This window comes from Nicotiana tabacum, chromosome 5 (genome assembly GCF_000715075.1).
Source record: "Nicotiana tabacum cultivar K326 chromosome 5, ASM71507v2, whole genome shotgun sequence".
NCBI lineage: Eukaryota > Viridiplantae > Streptophyta > Magnoliopsida > Solanales > Solanaceae > Nicotiana > Nicotiana tabacum.
In genome coordinates, this window is record NC_134084.1 from 130,224,289 (window position 1) to 130,232,936 (window position 8,648).

Below are 8,648 nucleotides of genomic sequence, written 5' to 3' on the forward strand. Positions count from 1 at the left end.
ATGAAGAAGTTAGGCTAGACTACGGATTACAAGATCTCTTTATTTGTTCTTGATGCCTTGCTTTCTTGTCGGCTTGCGTCGATTCCGGTGCTTCTTTCTTCCGAGAACTGACGGGGATGACACCGGCCTCTTTCTTTCCTGAATCACCAGTTTGCATCATTTTGTTCGGTCCGCTGGGGATATGGCTTCCTTCATTAAGCTTTGTTATGCTGGGCATAATTTAATGTTCACAGGCTGCTTCTTTCAAGACGCGTCTTTTCTTCCTTTTGACTCATGCGCTTGAATTTGTGCTGGGACCTCTTGTTGCAACCTTCTGCTTTCCAGTACTGGGTATTTTTATTGTTTCCTGCTGGGAATTCCTGTTGTAACCTTCTACCTTCCGGTGGGGTTATTGATTTCAAAATCTGAAGTATAAGACTCAAAAGTATTCCTCTAGTTATACAGGTGGGCGCCTGAATGCAAAAATATGAAATGTATGCCCGCATTATACTGGTGGGCGACCTAGAACATGAAATGAAAAAACAAAACTGTATACCCGCATTATACTGGTGGGCGACCTAGAACACGAAATGAAAATAGAAATGTATATACGCATTATACTGGTGGGCGACCTAGGACATGACATAAACACATAAATGCATACCCGCATTATACTGGTGGGCGACCTAGAACATGAAATGAAAAGACAAAAATGTCGCATTATACTGGTGGGCGCCTAGAACATGAAATGAAAAGACAAAAATGTATTGCCGCATTATACTGGTGGGCGACCTAGGACATGACATGAAAACAAAAATGCATACCCGCATTATACTGGTGGGCGACCTAGAACATGAAATGAAAAGACAAAAATGTATTCCCGCATTATACTGGTGGGCGTCTAGAACATGAAATGAAAAGACAAAAATGTATTCCCGCATTATACTGGTGGGCGACCTAGGACATGAAATGAAAACAGAAATGTATACCCGCATTATACTGGTGGGCGACCTAGGACATGACATGAAAACATAAATGCATAACCATATTATACTGGTGGGCGACCTAGAACATGAAATGAAAAGACAAAAATGTATTCCCGCATTATACTGGTGGGCGCCTAGAACTTGAAATGAAAAGACAAAAATGTATTCCCGCATTATATTGGTAGGCGCCTAGAACATGAAATGAAAAGACAAAAATGTATTCCCGCATTATACTGGTGGGCGACCTAGGACATGAAATGAAAACATAAATGCATACCCGCATTATACTGGTGGGCGACCTAGAACATGACATGAAAGCATAAATGCATACCCGCATTATACTGGTGGGCGACTTAGAACATGAAATGAAAAGACAAAAATGTATTCCCGCATTATACTGGTGGGCGCCTAGAACATGAAATGAAAAGACAAAAATGTATTCCCACATTATACTGGTGGGCGACCTAGGACATGAAATGAAAACAGAAATATATACCCGCATTATACTGGTGGGCGACCTAGAACATGAAATGAAAAGACAAAAATGTATTTCCGCATTATACTGGTGGGCGCCTAGAACATGAAATGAAAAGACAAAAATGTATTCCCGCATTATACTGGTGGGCGACCTAGGACATGAAATGAAAACAGAAATGCATACCCGCATTATACTGGTGGGCGACTAGTGGTTAGGACATGAAATGTATTCCCTTGTTATACAGGTGGGCGCCTAATGGTAAAGACATAAAATGTATTCCCTTGTTATACAGGTGGATGCCTAATGGTAAAGACATGAAATGTATTCCCTTGTTATACAGGTGGGCGCCTAATGGTAAAGAATAACTTGAATTTGTTTTCTCGATTCTTCGAGAAAAATTTCACTTGTGGCAGAAAATTTTCTGCCCCAGTTCTGGCGACCTTTCCTATGGCGTGTCTTTAGGCCATCATCAACACCTTATTTCCTGTTCAAATCAAAGAAAATTTAGTTAGTTTTTTTTATATATATGGCGAGTGGTCATGTCGCTCCTGATGGGGATGATTGTTCCCTTCCCCTTATTCCTGTTTGGCGTTCCCAAAACTTGTTGGGGATGATGTTATTCGCTGGGGATAACATTCTGCTGGGGATGGCTTTTCCATTTATCCCTTCCCCGTTCTGTATCTCAAAACTTGTTGGGGGTTATTTTGCTGTAGATGGATTTTCCTTTCTTCCTTTCCCATTCTGTGTTGTCCGAACACCTCGGAACTTGGTCGATATTCGGTCGGAGTCCTGTTGGGGATCCTCTTGGAACTTGACCTACAATTTCCTCAACATGTTTTTTTTCCGGTTCTTCCCCGTACTTTCCTTGCCATTTTAGGACAATATTATTCGGCCTGGCAACCAACGTCTTTTGTCTTATTGCCTTGTCTCTGACCTGCCCTTTTCACATTTTACGTTGTACCATTTTGGCAACTGGTAGTAAGCTTTGAAAGACCTTTCTCAAAAATAAATTTCTGGAAAAAGTCTTTTTAAACAAAGAAAAGAAAAGAGAAAATCTTTTTGTACAAATGATGGGGGAAAGAGAAAAAATGAATTTATCTGGGTGGTACAACCGATTCCAACGATCATGTTATGCATTCCAGATTAATCAACCCAGTCTATTTGTGTCGATCAATATTTCTGATGTCTTCACTTGCCGGGGATAAATAGGTGACTACTTCTTTGCAAAATGCGGATCCTTTCCGCCAATATACCTTGTCGCCTCATAGTGCCCTTTGAGGGGTTTTCATTAATAAGACTCTCTCATTTCTCACAGCTCCCGTCGCCTTATGGTGCCTGTGAAGGTTTTCATCGATAAGACTCTCTCATTTTGCTTCTCTCAGCTTACGTCGCCTTATGGTGCCTGTGAAGGTTTTCACCGATAAGACTCTCTCATTTTGCTTCTCTCAGCTGGGGATTGGAGTGTTGCCGGTAAGATACTCTCTGCTGGGAATTCTTATGGCTATCAATTCTTTCAGCTCATGATCCTTATTTAGTTGGTGACCGGCGTGTTATTCTCGGCTTTCCTTTTCCTATCTTGGTACCCCTCGGATACTGATCGGGAGGTCTTTTTTGGATATCGATATGGGTAAAAGGATATAAAATTCAAAATAGCTTTGATAGGTAAAACATTATAACTCTTGGAATCAAACTCTTTTTTTATTCAAAATTTAAAAACATAACTTCTACCCCGGTTTTCTTGCTTGGGGAATTTTTGATTTTTTGTTACATTATGACCGAGCCGTGAGGCGCCTACGTATCCTCTTTGAGGAATCAGGTCGAACGTAGTTCACTTGACTCCTTTGTTTTCTTGCGACCTTCAAAAAAAAATTATTATTATTTTTTTCATTTTTTTTTCATTAATGATTCCAAGAGAGGGGTATAAAAAGATAAGTATGTCTCAAAGGGGTAAAACAAAGGTTAAACGTGTTTGGATAGAAGAAAGAATTGCCTCCGTCATTTCATTATCCGATAAGCACTAAGTACAAACAAACAAATAATCAACAAAAGAAATTACACATAATATCTTTTAACTGCATCAGAATTGATAGCCATGTCGACGCATCTTCCTTCGACATCTGTCAGACGTAAAGCGTCGTTGGATAATACTCTGGTCACAATATACGACCCTTGCCAATTCGGGGCGAACTTGCCTTTTGCCTCAATCTGATATGGGAGGATCCGTTTCAATACTTGTTGCCCTACTTCAAATTTCCTGGGGCGCACCTTCTTATTGTATGCTCTTGCCATTCTCTTCTGATATAATTGGCCATGGCATACTGCTGCCAATCTTTTTTCATCAATTAAGCTCAACTGCTCTAGTCGGGCTTTGACCCATTCATCATCATCAATCCCGGCCTCAGCGACAATTCGAAGGGATGGAATTTCAACTTCTGCTGGTATTACTGCTTCAGTTCCGTATACCAACAAATAAGGAGTCGCACCTATTGAAGTACGAACAGTAGTGCGGTATCCCAACAACGCAAATGGTAGCTTTTCATGCCATTGTCTGGATCCTTCAACCATTTTCCTCAATATCTTCTTTATGTTTTTGTTGGCTGCCTCAACCGCTCCAGTCGCCTTGGGCCAATACGGGGTGGAATTACGGTGTGTAGTCTTAAACTGTTCACATACTTCTCTCATCAAGTTGCTGCTAAGATTAGCACCATTGTCCGTGATTATTATTTTTGGGATCCCAAATCTACAGATGATATGGGAATGGACAAAATCCACCACTGCCTTCTTGGTTATTGACTTGAAAGTTTTGGCTTCAACCCACTTAGTGAAATAATCGATGGTTACCAGAATGAACCTGTGACCGTTCGAAGCTGCCGGCTCGATAGGCCCAATGACATCCATGCCCCATGCCACAAATGGCCATGGTGCTGACATTGTGTGCAATTCCGTTGGTGGAGAATGAATCAGATCTCCGTGTATCTGACATTGATGACATTTTCGTACGAAACTGATACAATCATGCTTCATAGTGAGCCAATAATATCCCGCTCGCAGAATCTTCTTTTCCAACACATAGCCGCTCATATGGGCCCCACAGACTCCAGCATGTACCTCTGTCATCACTATCGTGGCTTGACCCGCATCAATACATCTCAGCAATCCCAGATCTGGGGTTCTTTTGTACAACATTCCTCCACTAAGGAAAAATCCTTTTGCCAGTCATCGAATGGCTCTCTTTTGATCTCCGGTTGCCTGCTCCGGGTATATCCCCATCCTGAGGTATTCCTTGACATCATAAAACCATGGCTCACCATCCATTTCTTCTTCTATTATGTTGCAGTAAGCATGCTGATCACGAACCTGAATATACAACGGGTCAACATGGATTTTGTCTGGATGGTGCAACATCGATGCTAAAGTGGCCAAAGCATCGGCAACCTCATTGTGAACTCTCGGGATGTGTCTGAACTCCACTGATCGAAATCGCTTGCTCAGATCGTGCAAACATTGTCGATATGGTATAAGCTTCAAATCCCGTGTTTCCCATTCACCCTGGATCTGATGTACTAGGAGGTCCGAGTCTCCCAAGACCAAGACGTCCTGAACATCCATGTCTGCAGCCAATCGTAGGCCCAAAATGCATGCCTCATATTCAGCCATGTTGTTGGTACAATAGAAACGTAGCTGAGCTGTAACAGGATAGTGATGTCCTGTTTCTGAAATAAGTACTGCTCCTACTCCAACTCCTTTTGCATTCGCAGCCCCGTCGAAGAAAAGCTTCCACCCTGGTTCCTCATTCAGTTCTAACTCCTCTATATGTATCACTTCTTCATCTGGAAAATACGTCCTCAAAGGCTCGTATTCTTCATCAATAGGATTCTCAGCCAAGTGATCGGCCAATGCTTGGGCTTTCATAGCCGTCCTCGTCACATAGACAATGTCAAACTCTGTGAGTAATATCTGCCATTTTGCCAATCTTCCTGTGGGCATAGGCTTCTGGAAAATATACTTTAATGGATCCAGGCGTGAAATAAGGTAAGTAGTATGTGACGACAGATAATGCTTAAACTTTTGTGCTACCCAAGTTAGAGCACAACATGTCTTCTCAAGTTGAGTGTACTTATTCTCATAGACTGTAAACTTCTTGCTGAGATAATAGATGGCTTGCTCTTTTCTTCCTATGATGTCGTGTTGCCCCAATACGCAGCCAAACGAATGCTCCAGGACCGTTAGATAAAGGATTAATGGCCTCCCCGACTCAGGTGGCACCAACACAGGTGGATTGGATAAATATCCTTTGATCTGGTCAAATGCCTCCTGACATTCTGCCGTCCATTCTATCGCGGCATCTTTCCTCAGCAATCGAAAGATGGGTTCACAAGTCGTTGTGAGCTGAGCGATGAATCTACTGATATAGTTCAACCTTCTCAACAAACTCATTACTTCTGTTTTGTTCCTCGGTGGTGGCAATTCCTGGATGGATTTGATCTTTGACGAATCCAACTCAATGCCTCGCTGACTGACGATGAATCCCAACAGCTTTCCAGATGGAACACCAAATGCACATTTGGCTGGGTTGAGCTTAATGTCGTACCTTCGAAGTCTTTGGAAAAACTTCCTAAGGTCTGCTACGTGGTCTTCCTGACGCTTGGATTTGATGATCACATCATCTACGTACACTTCGATCTCTTTGTGTATCATATCATGGAACACAGTAGTCATTGCTCTCATGTACGTTGCCCCAGCGTTCTTCAAACCGAATGGCATTACCCGATAGCAATAAGTCCCCCATGGCGTAATGAAAGCTGTTTTCTCTGCATCTTCTTCATCCATCAGAATCTGATGATACCCGGCGTAGCAATCCACAAAGGAGCCGATTTCTCGTCCAGCGCAATTGTCGATCAAGATATGGATATTGGGCAATGGAAAGTTATCTTTTGGGCTTGCCCTGTTCAGATTGCGATAGTCGACGCATACCCTGATCTTCCCATCTTTCTTTGGTACTGGCACCACATTAGCCAACCAATCAGGATATCGAGTGACCCGAATAACCTTTGCTTGTAGCTGCTTGGTTACTTCTTCTTTAATATTCACACTCATATCTGTCTTGAACTTCCTCATTTTCTTCTTGACGGGAAGGCATGCCGGGTCAGTTGGCAATTTGTGAACCACTAGCTTGGTGCTTAAACCCGGCATGTCATCATACGACCATGCAAAACATCTTTAAACTCAATGAGTGCTTTGATTAATTCTTCCCTGATGCCAGGCTCCATGTGGATGCTAATTTTGGTTTCTCGGACATTATCCGCATCCCCTAGATTTACAGCCTCGGTGTCATTCAGATTAGGCTTGGGGTTCTCTTCAAATTGGCATAGTTCTCGATTTATTTCTTCGAAGGCTTTATCCTTATCATATTCAGACTCATCGTCACAATCGATCTCTTGTATCATTAAATTAGAGTCATATTGATTTATTAGACTAGGTCGAAGATCCACCGTGCATGCCATGTCATTAGAACCAGTAAAAAGAGAACTGTTCAAAAAGAGAAAAGAATAAAACAAAATTAAAATGAGACAAGAAAAAGAATTTTATTAAAAATGCGGGATAACATGGTTCACACTTTTACAAGACAAAATGAGATTTGTATTACACCCTGAATAATCCGAAAAACAAGAAAGCAAAAATCAAAGCCTACTCCCAGGACTCTCCCCGAGTAGGAAGAGGAGTAACCGTCCAATTGTTGGTTTTGGCCTCAAGCCCCATAAACTGTATGTCTGTTCCGCTGGAACCCTCTTCGACTTCTACCATATTGACATCAACGAACAATCTTTCGAAGCTCTGATTCAGATCCCCGTCAATCCCAATCAATGGCCCGAGAATTTTCGGGACCGGTGACCCCTTGGCGCTTGCTCTAACAAAAGATCTTGAGAGACGTGGCACAAGTTTGGGAAGAAACCAAACTTTCTTCTTCATTTTCCACGCTCGCTTTACATCTGCCGCAGTCGGTTTGAACCCCAACCCAAAGGTCTCCAAATTCTTGGGCAAGGAAACAGGTTGAACAATTCTCTGAAGCTCAGCTCCCAAGCCTTTTCCTGGCACAAACCCATTACCCAGCATTTCTGAAACCATCATGACCGTTGCGGAAGCTACCCTAGGGTGCTGAATGATTTCACCCTCGGGGATCTTGTTTGCCGACACTGCATCGAAAATCTGGTAGACCCAGGGACCTTTGTCATCATTGGTCTCTATGAAGGGTACAATGGCGCCTCCCATGGTGCATGTAGTGTCCTCACCGTGCAACACGACCTCTTGTCTATCCCACTCGAACTTGACCATCTGATGCAAGGTGGATGGCACTGCTTTGGCTGCATGGATCCACGATCGTCCCAACAGAAGGTTATAAGATACCGCAGCATCTAATACTTGGAATTCCATGGTAAACTGGACTGGACCGATGGTCAACTCAAGTACAATATCCCCCACGGTCGCTGTTCCATTTCCGTCAAATCCTCGGACGCAAATGCTATTCTTCTGGATTCTTTCGTGGTCGATCTTCAACTGGTTCAGGGTGGATAATGGACAAATATTGGCACTTGAGCTGTTATCCACCAATGCCCGAGTAACTGCCGAATCTTCACATTTGACAGTTAGGTAGAGAGCTTTATTATGCTCCGTGCCCTCCACTGGCAGATCATCATCTGAAAATGTTACCCTGTTCACCTCAAAAATTTTGTTGGCAATCGTTTCCAGGTGATTTACAGAAATCTCGTTGGGCACATGAGCTTCATTCAGTATCTTCATCAGGGCCCGGCGATGTTCATCCGAATGGATTAGTAATGATAGCAGCGAGATCTGGGCCGGTGTTTTCTTCAACTGTTCGACCACGGAGTAATCCTGCACTTTCATCTTCTTCAAGAATTCCTCAGCTTCTTCTTCTGACACAGGCTTCTTTGTTGCAGCTGGATTGGGTCTTCTCAACTCCGCCGGAGCAAAACACCATCCTGATCGAGTCAGTCCCTGCGCCTCACAACTATCCTACTCCACTTGTTGTCCCTTGTACATCACCACTGCCTTCTCGTACTTCCAAGGCATGGCCTTGCTATCAATCACTGGTGTTTGTACTACTGGCTTTATGATGACCGGTTCCCTGCAGACCCCCTCCACAACAACCACGGGTGCAGATGATGCCCCCGTTATTACCAATTTGG